At 40.1% G+C, this 13,197-nt stretch overlaps 1 protein-coding gene across 2 annotated transcripts in view; it reads right to left on the bottom strand.

Annotated features, from left to right (window-relative positions):
* Positions 1-13,197, bottom strand: part of LOC145943124 (uncharacterized) — a 134,798-nt gene that overhangs the window by 37,340 nt on the left and 84,261 nt on the right. The window contains exon 3 of one of the 2 annotated variants that reach the window (XM_083050528.1): positions 5,870-5,995. The gene's annotated coding sequence lies outside the window, so the exon portion shown is untranslated. Of the gene's footprint in view, positions 1-4,404; positions 4,706-5,869; positions 5,996-13,197 lie in introns of those variants that run through there. The other variant, XM_083050527.1, reaches the window with a different exon arrangement.

Consider the following 13,197-nt stretch of genomic DNA (forward strand, 5'->3'; position numbering starts at 1 on the left):
ATTTTGAGAAAGAAAACGAAATATAATTTCTCGTTGCATAATAATTTTCATCAGTTTCCTGATATATTTCATTACGATATTAATTTCCCATCCACTTTATTAAGCTTAACATTAATTGGATATTAATCGAGATTGCACATCAGTTCTTGTGGAATCACATGAAAGGCAAAAAAAAAGTGTTCCGATAGCATTGAACGAACGGGAAAACGGAACCGCGCCTATATCCATCGATTAGCGTTCTGAAAACCGTTCGTGCGGTCGTGCATTATACGTGAGACGAGGTAGCGGTGGGGACGATTCGTGCGCGCATTGAAATTCCCTCCGATCTCGCGGAGGCCGAGTAGCCGATTTTTATCGAGTACACGACTGGTTACCGGACAGCACTCATAAACCGCATTCGATATCGGGGAACGGTCCAACGCGCGCGGAATAAAAACCACTCGACCGGACAGGCACATTCGCGATATTTCGATCGGGACGAACCGTTCGGACATCAAGGGGTCTTTTCAATGAACGAAATCAAGTGACGAGAGGAAAGTGGTACGGTTGATAAGAGCGTAAAAAAAAAAAATTAAAACGCGAATGTTTCGTGTAATAATATTCAGTGACGGAGGAGAGAGAAATTTCTCCTCTGCAAATTTTCGCAGCCATACGATAATCGATATGACAAGAGGCTCTCATACGTGATGAGCTCAAATTCTTGCGCGTCTGGAGCAACCCGTCGTGCGACCAACAGACAAAGAAAGCCGATAATTCATCATTCATATTCCAGGATCGAACGTCAAACTTGATTTATTCATCGGCGCCGCAGATCGAATGCACTTTACGAAATCAAATATCCAAGTATTTTTGCACATTCCTATTTCATCTTATCTCCTTTCATTTCAGAACACTCGGGTCAACGTACTCGGGTCAACGTAGTCGGATCGATTCGCCAAAGTATCTATCGCTAAATTCGGCAAAAGTCGAATTGGGGATATCCTGTACGCGACCGAAGAATCCGACGTGGTCGATCGAATCCGCCAGTTTATTTCGCAACTACAACGTGAAGTCGACAGCCATGCAAGATAATATTTTTATACACGTTGTTTGTCCAACGCGCTGTTCTTTTATAACCAGAGGCCGACGGCCGTCGGAGCGTCTACCTTGGCTTTTTTTTATCCATAACGCTCTATATCGGAAAGATTATCGGCTCAACGTCGATCGATCGCTTTGAGAGCCACGCGAAGCGTCGCCATTCAAAGTCCGGCGACGGTCCAACACGCGCCTTGTTCTTTTGAAACTTATTGTAGCGTGTGTGTGACGAATATCCTACACTCTGTCTCGTTCGACAAACACATACACAGACATACATACACGGTTTGTCTCGTTCATTTTTACCGTTTTGCGAATATCCGTGCGATTCGAGCGCACGGTCAAGCGAGGACCTAAAACGGGTTTGACGAGAATACATACGTTTCACGGACCATTTAACGATAAACTATATAGCCGCTTTGATATTTCGGGCGATTAATTTATTTTTACCGATCGATGAAGGAATATCGTATACATACGTATTCTCAACTCGGTTCATATCGTGTTTCGATATCACGCCTTGTCGTGTAAAGATAATTTTGACAGTTGCGAGTGTGTAATTTAAATATAAAATGCAAAAGGGTGAAAATATCAATGTAAACAAATGAATCGTCGAATAAAAATTGACAACTCATCAAAATTGTGTAAATAATTTTGATTATTCTAATATTTGTATTAGAAATGTAAGAAAGAAATTTCTCTCTGCATGGAGAAAAAAGATACATGTACCAGCAAAACGCAGTATAAAATGCAGCGGAGATGCGGATAACAGTACCAATGCATTAGGGAAGTAGCGAATGTGTCGTAACTAAAGAAGTTGCGCGACACAGCAACTCGCCGGCCGGGTTGATCGCAAAATAATCATCTAGCGGCTTAAGGAGTTCCCTCTCACGTTTACATTGGACTGACACACACAAACTTCGGATTCCCTCTTTCCGGTTATTGCCCTTTCCTCAGCTTGCGTGTCTATCGCCGTTTCTTATTTACACTTTATTACCACATTTCATTTTCGTCATTCTGTCTAATAAGCGCGCGAGCTTCGCTGCAGACACAAGTCGGTCTTGCTAATTAACGTTCAATGATGAATACATTGTTGGCGTGCATTTTTCCGGTATTTTACTTTATTCATGGCTCTTTCGGAATCCGTCATTTCTCACGAAAATATTTAACGTCAGACCTTCTCGCATCTTTATTATCCTCTCTAATTGTCAATGTTAAACAGAGATTATGAGCGATTGTGTATCTCAAATAAAAATAAAAGTTTAAGTAAAGATTCTCTAAAATCGTGAGAGAGAAACGATGTTTTTTTTTACGAGAGTTCAACGTTACGGTAGCGATAATAATAAGACGCTTAAACAAGCATCCGCGCGAATCAGTATGCAGCATCGCACTTTGCAAGACCGTGAGGGATCGCGGCGTTTATTACGATCGATATGCAGAGCTAACTGTTGATTGGAAACCCTCGCGCGCGCGTTTTCCGCTGAAAGGCGATTTAATATATCACGCCCGTCGATCGCTGCAGTCGCGAAGTCGAGCTATCGGACGCACGTCGACCGTGACGGATTCGCAAGGAATTCCTTTTTGCAAGGAGCAAGATTACCTCTCGCGCCTTCGACGAGATCGTCCGTCAGAAAAATAGCAACGTTCGACCGCGAATGTAACAGCGGTTGCACGTGTTCGAACGAGGCGCCGCGTCATGCAAAATTTCAGATGATCATCATCATCATCGTCGTCGTCGTCGTCATCGTCACTATGGTTTCCATGAGATTGGGAAAAGAATTCGATCCGCCGCAAGAATGTCCCGTTTATTCATCACGTGAGTCTTTCTCTTTCTCTCTCTTTTTTTCATCGTCGGAAAGAACGTCGAGACACTCCGATGTACAAAGAAAGCCTCCATAGATTCCTCTAGTTTACATTTTTCGTTACTCTATGTCGCCCTCTCGTAAGGGGCCCCGCGGTCCATTATTCCCATACCCAGTATTTCTGTGACTCATTATGTAGGATCGCGTGGCCTCTTTTTAAATTTTCCCCGCGGCTCAGAAAAAATTGATGTACTCTTTCGATCTGCCGCACAAGACAGATTTCCCGATTTTGGAAAAAATTTTAACAAGGATCGTATCTCATATGTATTTTGTTTAAAAAAATTTCAAAAATCTTAAACGAATTTTATGCAGCATATTTCATCAATTATTGTATTAGTATGTCGAATTTCTCATAGTATTATATCCCGTTTCTTATCACACCATCTTCCGGATATGCGGATTTTCAGGATCCTGCGTATCCTCTGGATTGGAACGGAGGCCTCCTTGGTATTCACGCATCGACGGTGTTTGGCTCGGTATTCAGACACTGTCTCTTAATTGTACGAGGTGTTCGTCTGACTATCCTTCACGACAGCCAGTCGACACGCATACCTATAGAGCACGTCGCTTTGAATTATTTAGGCATCATCGGCCAGTTCTCTTATAGACTCGGCTCTCGGTTCATCTTCACACCAGAGAGAAAAAGATTAATATCCTATAATCGTTACCTTTAATCTTTCTTACTCATCAACCGATATACGCGAATCAATTTATATGGATTAATTGCTCGATCGTTCTTAACTGATATTAATGAGATAATCGTAAGTGACATCCAACAGAGAATCGATGGCCATTTTAATCTTACATTTACGACAAAAAAAAATAATAAAGTTATTTTTTTTAATAAAGAATATTTTCTAAATAATTAAATATTGCTGCCTAAATATGATTCTTTTCTAATTTCTCGAAAAAATTTACGTATCCTTTAATATTAACATTTAATATGATTCTTTCTTGCAAACTAAATATAATTTTTTATAATTTCTCGAAAAGAAAATGTATCCTCTAAATTATCTTTAAAATTTTACATATCTTCTAAAGCAAATGAAATCTTGTTATCAGCAACACAGAGTATAGAAAATCTTTCTCAGTGCAGAGAAAAGAATGACTTCACTATTATCCTTCTCGAAATGATAAAAGAAATGTACAAATTTCCGTGTGCAAATTTCTATAAATCCTCCCCTTTCACATCTCCGGATCACTTTAGAATCGGGACATTCCCTTGACGGCGCACATCATCACAGTCCATAAAATCCACGACGACGACGACGACGACGACGACGACGACGACAGAGATCAAGATGTATAATGTTATCCAACCGCGTGCAAAACCGAATCACTGATCTTGATCACTTGATGTCACCGAAGAAGGAGATCAACCGACTTCGTCACTTGTCCGCCCTCGGTGTTCGCGACCCGAGGGAAGGAAACCCCCGCGACCGGCACTAAGTACTTCACGATCACTTACCTATCCAGCACGGTCGTCGACGGCGGACGACCCTGACGGCTCGATGCAACGACGTGGTCCTCTCTCGACGCACGATAGATTAGTTACTTGGCACCGACGCGGGTCTACCGTAGATATCAACGTTACTGTATACGTGCTTGCTCCCCGGAGTCGCGATAGTCTCTCGAAGGGAAGAGCGGGAAGCTTTTCTCTCGCCACCCTCCGACGAGAGCGTGTGCGAGCGCTTACTCTCTCTTCTCTCTCTCTCCCTCTCTTGCTCTCTTTAGCTGGCCCCTCAAAATCACCGCAACACCACACCGAACAGAAGTGAACTACTCGTGCGCCGCCGGTTCACGGTACCTTAAATACCTTGGCAGCCGCGCCGCCGCCACCGCCACCGCCGCCGCCGCCACCGCCGCCGCCGCCACAGCGCAGGCAGCACACCACCACCCGCCACCACCGCTGTGCACGTCGTGCGGCTCCCTACCTTAAACTCGCCCCACGCTGTACGAGCGGATTGGCGGGGGAGCAGAGCGCGAGGCGATGTGTACCCGCAGGCTACACACCGGAGCATCCTCTCTTTTTCTTCCACTTCTCGTTCCCTCTCACGCGCGCGCAAACTCTATTTCCTTCCCTCCATCGTTCCGTTTCTCCTCTTCTCCCGTTCCGCACGCTTCTAATCTTTCTCTTTTCTGTCCCCTCTCTGCCTCTTTTTCTCAATGTTCGACCACCAACGGCATGTCCGCAGGACTAACGCGTGTAACATCCCAGGTAGCGGCGCGAAATGGGAGGATATCCTTTTTGCCCGCCGCATCTTTTCCGTCTCGTATAGTTACCCTCGCGATTCCGCGGATGCACGCTTCGCGGATTGTCCTAGACGAGTTGGGTGTCATGATCAGCAAACGGTCCGTGGACCGTTCGACTATAATATAGCTATAGCCGAGGAGGACGACGAGGAACACCGATCGGTCACCACGTCGTGCTGGACCAGTGATGCGCGAATGCGAGTGCGCATAAGCGCAGAAACAGCGGGCTGCGCGCGCCCGTCCTGGCGCATTCGCGCTACGCGCGTCGACGCGAGCGTATCTGTCTGTCGCTCGACGTCCGCTTCCTCGAGCTCGGAAGCTGCGAGGCTCTCGGAGAGAGAGATAATCGAGATCCAAATAATGCGAAATAATTAATTTTTATGCCAAGAGATCGATTCGTGCAAACACTATTTAGTACGCAATAATTATTTATCAATTTGCTTCCTCTGATTAGGTTCGACTATTACCAAGAAACATTATAGAATTATGTTAAAGCTTATCCGGGAATTGAACGCAAGCGATCGCAATCGCGCAATGCCATTGAAAATTTAATCCGCTGACTCACTATCGAACTTTGACTTTGCATCGATGAGTTACGCATTACGATAAATACTCAGCGAATCGAAAGTTGGTTCTTCGATCGTTTCGAGAAAAAATCTTATGAAATTGTAGTTTCTTACCTTCATTCATCGGCGTCATCGAAATAACGTTAGCCCACATAGATAGTTCCCTCGGACTCTTCTTCCATATGTTCATTAGTCGACCGCCCGAAGGTCGCAAATTCCGTAGAATCGCAGAGCCATGTCCTATAAAGAAAAAAAAAAGATCGTTTTAAAGATGATCTCATCGAGATTGATCAAAAAGCGTGTATAATACAATGTTTTACAACTCGCAACTATCTAATTGCGGATCGGTGGTCCATCTATTACATATAGATTAAGACTGACACATTAATAAGCTATAAATTATTCTAACGGCACGCGAGATACCATCGCGTCCTTCTTTCTTTAAGGAAAGCTATTCTCATACTTGATATCGAGCTGCTCTTTCGTACACAATTCATTTGATTATATCTTACAAGATCTCGTCCGTGTGTTCTCTCCCTCAAAAAAAAAAAAAAACGCACGAAAATTCTCCCAACGACCAGATTATTAATTGTCAGCGGTTGCCGATAAACCTTCGCGAGATGTCCAGGAAGTCAGCCGATACCGTTCTCCCTTCTCTGCCCGCCGGCCATACGTACATTCGTACTGTGCATCGTTCATATTTACGACGGAGAGAAGTTCATCGAGTAGAGGAGAGCAGTCGTAAAGCATATCGAGCGAGGTGCTCGCGAGAGATACCAGAGAACCGATATATCCACTTTGGCTCACCTTGGCTGATCGGATCACAAAGGGAGGGGAATTCGGTTCAGCGAACCGCGCTCGCACGACGAAACTGGTACCGCGTCGTGGTCCTTCTCTCGCCGAGAGATCGGTGCCATTGACACTGACATAATAACTCGAAAGAGGCAGTCACGAATGAAATTGCCGTCGATGGTGTAACGCTCTCTTGCATAAGAGAGAGCGGAGATTGAGCTGGTGCGCCACGAAGGAGAGAGCGTGAGAGAGAAAAAGAGGGAAAGAGAGAGCGAGAGGACGGGCCCAGAGCAGAGTGACGACGAGAAAGTGAAATGAGAAAGAGAGAAAGAGACAGACTGTCGAGCACAGACAGTGAACTTGACCTGAATCTCGGTCAGGGAGAAAGAATGATCGTGGGCTCCCGTAGAAAGGAGAAAGGAGGTAGAGAAAGAGCGAGACCGAGGAAATTACTTTCGATTTCGAACTCTCGCGGGATCGGTTACACTTTCTTTCTCGTCCACCGCTGTACGACGAGATCGTTTCTTCTCTTTTCCCGATCTTTTCTCTCTCGATATGTTCGCAACATGTTATTGTGCTTTACTCTCGTGTCAGGACCTTGAGCCTCGACTGTCAGGACCTTGGGGGAAAACCGCGATCGACCGATCGATGAAACTTCGTCAAACTTTTATACCGATGTCATAACTGTCCCATAATAACGATACGTATGACATATGTAACATGTTAACTCGTTTACGGAAAATATCTGCCGACAATTTAAAATCATACGATCGCTCAACATGTAAGATTACCATTGATAAAGATCACGATATTCGAGTTTGATCGAATCGTCTAAGTGACGACTAAATAGCGGAACGAATTTGTTGTGAACATCGAATTTAACGGTAGTTGTTGACCCTATAATTTGACACAACCATCAAAGCTCTATGACAGTATAAATTACTAACTCAACTCGTGAGAATTATTTAGGAATTAGACCGAAAAGAATGTCGCGCTCTTCCTGTCGTAATACCGCTAAAACACATCTAGTTCTGATACGCAATACGTTGATCAATCATTTAAAAATTCTGATATTTAAATAGACTCTCTGATACATTTAAATACGTTTAAATAGATTTAGTCATCAGAAATTAAATAAAAATCACACCCTGCAATTTCAATAAATAATTAAATAAATTATATTGCAACGTCAAATTTTAAATCTAATTTTAGAATAAGAAGAACGCGATAAGAAATCCTATTAATAAAAAATAAAAAATAAATAAATTTTAGATTCATACAGATTTTATTTTATAGTTTCTTATTTGTGTTCCACGAAAGTGACCGGCCGACTCACTACGAGACAGACCATCTCTCGATATTATACTCGGAGCGAGCAACACAAGTCGACGAACGGCCTTGCGACATTTGCCGTGCAGCGAACTTGACGACTCCGCTCGCTGAATCGACACCGCCGATTCCCCGACGAGAATGTCGGCGCGGTCCCGTTCCCGATGTTAATGTTCACCCCCAAGATTATAGAGCGAACTCTCTCACACCGATATCCAGATCGGAATATTACAGCCCCGCGGGCATTCTCTTCCTTCTCCCGATTTCAAGTTCCAAGGAGTTCCTTCTTAAGTCCCGATTGTAGACGACTCGGCAAATCTGCTGTCTACGATTTAACTGCGACGCTCGCCTCGTAAATAAACGCGCGAACGGTACCGCACATCGTCGCTCTCATCGGCAAATGGAGATATTATGCGGACCTCCCGGTCGACTGGATACTGGAGCGAGAAAAAAGGGACCTAGACCGTAAGAAAGGCGACTAGAGGGAAAACGGAACATGTTCTGTCTTCGCGGTTTTCTGGTAAGGTCGCGTGTAAAGCCGACGAAATATTTGTCGTGCACCTTACGGGAGCGTACGTGAACAGGCGGAAGCGTGAACACGTGCGATGAGGGTGTTGGCGAGTATAATAGTATTTCCCCCCCTCGATAGACTTTCCCGTAAACATCGGAAGTTATGTACGAGCGAAATTTTTTTTGGTGCACGGTACCGTTTTACGGGCTCACCCCGTTTACAACATGTATAACGATAAATGACGAGAGGATTAGCGGGGGAATCAAGGACGTCGATAGACGCAACAAAGTTACAAAATAACGCAAACCGCTATTTCGACGAGAAGATTCTGAGCGTTGAATAATGTATGACTTTCTGTACATTTATCTTTAAAATTTGTCAAGCGTTTTAGCTTTACATATAATTAATGACATCACTCTTGATTATAATGCTAAGTTATATCATCAGATATATCCATTTAAGATTATAATGTTCTAAAAAAAATGCAGAAAAATTGAAAAGGAGAAAATGTGACTCTATACGAGATTGCAAAGATATCGATATCTGTATTTTGCGGCCGCATCAGAGGTTCGCGAGGCTCACGTAGCACATGACGGAAGAATCTTCTTCTTCCTGGACCGTTTTACCGTCGACATCACGACTCAGCGCACGCTGCCGGGCTGAAATAACGTGAAAAACGGTCACGTGTTCCGCGCCGCACGTACTATCGCGAATACGCATTTCGGATTCTGAGTAAGAATAAACGTCTTCGCGTTCGCGGCGCCTGTATTATCGTCGATTTCGTGGCTTGCTTTACAATTTTTCGTTCGTTTCCTTGCCTGAACGTGGCCTGACCCGATGCTATTTCCGTGAAATCCATATATACATCGCTCTGACAATTACGGTGATCGAAATAAATTTCAATATGTGCGAAATACGTTTCGCGTCTAAAATTTCCGAGCGCTTGAGTTTGCACAGATTTCTCGAATATTGGGTCGGTAAACGCACGACGGAAATGTCGCGTCCCCCCGGAATCCTTCCGCCTCGAGGGTATTATTCTATGTATGTATATTCTCTTGTATTCATGTCGCGGAAAATGTAGATGAAAAGTTTACGAGATCACTCTAGGTATTTTATTCAACGTGTCGTAAATATTATACGACAATATCTCGCGATGTGACAGTTAAAACATAAAATGGGAGAGCGTATTGATTAAATAGATATCCTTTCTAATAGTCACTCGCCCCTCTTATTCGCGTTAAAACAGAATTATGCGACTAGGATATAGTAACGGATGCTTTATGGTATTATGTACGGAAGTTTCATCATGATCTCGCAGGACGCATTTCCACGAAAGAGGGTAAATTCTGCGAGATAGTTCTCGCAGGGGATGTAGGAAATCAATAGCGTTGCTAGGGCTGGTCGGAGAGCATGGGACGATGATGCTTTTAAAGCATCCAGAGAGCGATGGCAGAGCGAGAGTACTCCCACAATGCACGCCTGCAAATTATTCTCAAATCTTCCTTTCGGTGAATAAATCTTTTTCGAAGGGAAGACAATGATAATGGAGTCCGAGTTTATCGAATTTTCCCGCCGCCGCGTCGTCCAGAGTCCATTCGACATTTTTCACGCGCAAATGAGTCAATAAATATTAATGTCGAACTGTACGAGGGGAAAAAATATTTCGTTCAAATATTTAATTTTGAAAAAATTGATCAAAATAAAATCATTTTTTGCCTTTCATTTTCCCCTTTCTAAAAAGGGCATGTTATTGACATTGTTGTCGCTTTTCCGCGATGCTGATTGGCTCTCTGTCGATTCGCGTTGTGTTATATTCGTAGCATCGAAAGGCTGTCATCACGAGGGTTAGCAATTAGCAGTTTGACAGTTAGTCCAAAATAAAATAAAATAAAATAATAATATGTTTTAAATAATATGTTATAATACTTTAAACTTGATTAATATTTTTGACATTCGCCTTATGTGTTATATTTGTAGCATGAAGAGGCTGTCATCGTGAGGGTTAGCAGTTAGCAGTTTGACAGTTAATCCAAAATAAAATTAAATAAAATAATGACATGTTTTAAATAATATGTTATAATACTTTAAATTTTGATTAATATTTTTGCGGAAAAGAAGCAACAATATTTGCGAGAATCGAATTAATATGTCTTTTTTAGAAAAAGACTAGAATAACACAAGCGCGCGTTATGCCATTCCTTGATTTTATTAAAAAAAGTATGATGTATTTATATAAAGTTTGTTTAAACTTCATTAATATTTTTTTACAGAAATCAGATGATTAAAGCATTACATTGCCAATTAAATTTTAAAATAAAAATATGTTATAAAAATTAAAATAATATATAATTCCTTAAACTCGATTAATATTTTTTGACAGAAATCAGCTGATAGCTATTATATATATTAATTGAGTTTAAGGAATTATATATTACATTATTTAAAACATATTATTTTAAATGTTATAACATATTATTATTTTAAAAATTAATTAGCAAATTAACGTTTTAATCAGCTGATTTCTGTAACAAAAATATTAATCAAGGATAAGATAGTACAACATATTATTTACAATATATTGCTATTTTAATTTTTATAACATATTACTATTTTAAAATTTAATTACCTTACTATATTAATATTTTTTAATATATTTATTTAATTAAGAAGTAGTATATTTATTAAGTTAAGAATAGAAGTGAGACATGAATACAAATTTACAATTAAGGTTTCGTAAATATAATTTTTAAAACAAAAATTATTTTCTTAATTAGAGTCACAAATATATTTCGTCCGACACTTTTCGATAATCTTGATATAATTCGAATTCCGAATTCGCAGTAGAAATGAGTTTCGACATATATTACCGCGATATATGCATGCAGTCACGCATAATTCGTAATAATGTGCAGACAATGTACTGTTAAAATGTATATAAGATTAATTTTTTGCACGTTTTGAAATATTGAAAATTAAAATTTTTAAGCCGCAAATCCCATACGGCGCAGATTTATATAACGTATATTAGACCAAAAAGGTAGTACGCTGGTATGCTTATGGTACAAAGATAATCTGCAAACAATACACTATTGAAATATATATACGATGAATTTTTGGCTAGCCTTAAAATATTAGAAATCGATACTTTTTTACAGTTGACCCTATGCGACGCAATCTTATTCTATGTATATCAAGTTAAAACATTTGTACGCTGGTGTCTGTTTGGTACCAAATGATTCTGTAATCAATGTACTATTAAAATGTATAATCGATGAATTTTTGCATCGTCTTAAAATATTAGAAATTGATACTTTTGTGGCGCGGACCCTGTGCGACGCATCCTTATTTTATGTTTATCGTATTAAAAAATTTGTACGCTGGTGTCTGCATGGTACCAAAAGATTCTGTAATCAATGTACTATTAAAATGTATAATCGATGAATTTTTGGCTCGTCTTAAAATATTAGCTATCGATACTTTTTTACCGCTGACCATATGCGACGCAAATTTATTTTATGTATATCAAGTTAAAAAATTTGTACGCTGGTGTCTGTTTGGTACCAAATGATTCTGTAATCAATGTACCATTAAAATGTATAATCGATGAATTTTTGGCTCGTCTTAAAATATTAGAAATTGATACATTTTTGCCGCTGACCCTATGCGACGCAACCTTATTTTATGTATATCATATTAAAAAATTTGTACGCTGGTGTCTGTTTGGTACCAAAAGATTCTGTAAACAATGTACAATTAAAATGTATAATCGATGAATTTTTGGCTCGTCTTCAAATATTAGAAATTGATACATTTATGCCGCTGACCCTATGCGACGCATCCTTAATTTATGTATAGCAAATGAAAAAGTTTGTACGCTGTTGTCTGCTTGGTACCAAAAGATTCTGTAATCAATGTACTATTAAAATGTATAATCGATGAATTTTTGGCTCGTCTAAAAATATTAGAAATCGATACTTTTTTACCGCTGACCCTATGCGACGCAATTTTATTTTTTGTATATCAAGTTAAAAAATTTGTACGCTGGTGTCTGTTTGGCACCAAAAGATTCTGTAATCAATGTACTATTAAAATGTATAATCAATGAATTTTTGGCTCGTCTCAAAATATTAGAAATCGATACTTCTTTACCGCTGACCCTATGCGACGCAATTTTATTTTTTGTATATCAAGTTAAAAAATTTGTATATCAAGTTAAAAAATTTGTACGCTGGTGTCTGTTTGGTACCAAATGATTCTGTACTCAATGTACTATTAAAATGTATAATCGATGAATTTTTGGCTCGTCTTAAAATATTGGAAATCGATACTTTTTACCGCTGACCCTATGCGACGCAACCTTATTTTAAGTATATCAAGTTAAAAAATTTGTACGCTGGTGTCTGTTTGGTACCAAATGATTCTGTACTCAATGTAATATTAAAATGTATAATCGATGAATTTTTGGCTCGTCTTAAAATATTAGAAATCGATACTTTTTTACCGCTGACCCTATGCGACGCAATTTTATTTTTTGTATATCAAGTTAAAAAATTTGTACGCTGGTGTCTGTTTGGCACCAAAAGATTCTGTAATCAATGTACTATTAAAATGTATAATCGATGAATTTTTGGCTCGTCTTAAAATATTGGAAATCGATACTTTTTACCGCTGACCCTATGCGACGCAACCTTATTTTAAGTATATCAAGTTAAAAAATTTGTACGCTGGTGTCTGCATGGTACCAAAAGATTCTGTAATCAATGTACTATTAAAATGTATAATCGATGAATTTTTGGCTCGTCTTAAAATA

Source organism: Prenolepis imparis, unplaced genomic scaffold, assembly GCF_030444845.1.
Source record: "Prenolepis imparis isolate NDT839.2.m4 unplaced genomic scaffold, iyPreImpa1.0 SCAF_11, whole genome shotgun sequence".
NCBI classification, from domain to species: domain Eukaryota; kingdom Metazoa; phylum Arthropoda; class Insecta; order Hymenoptera; family Formicidae; genus Prenolepis; species Prenolepis imparis.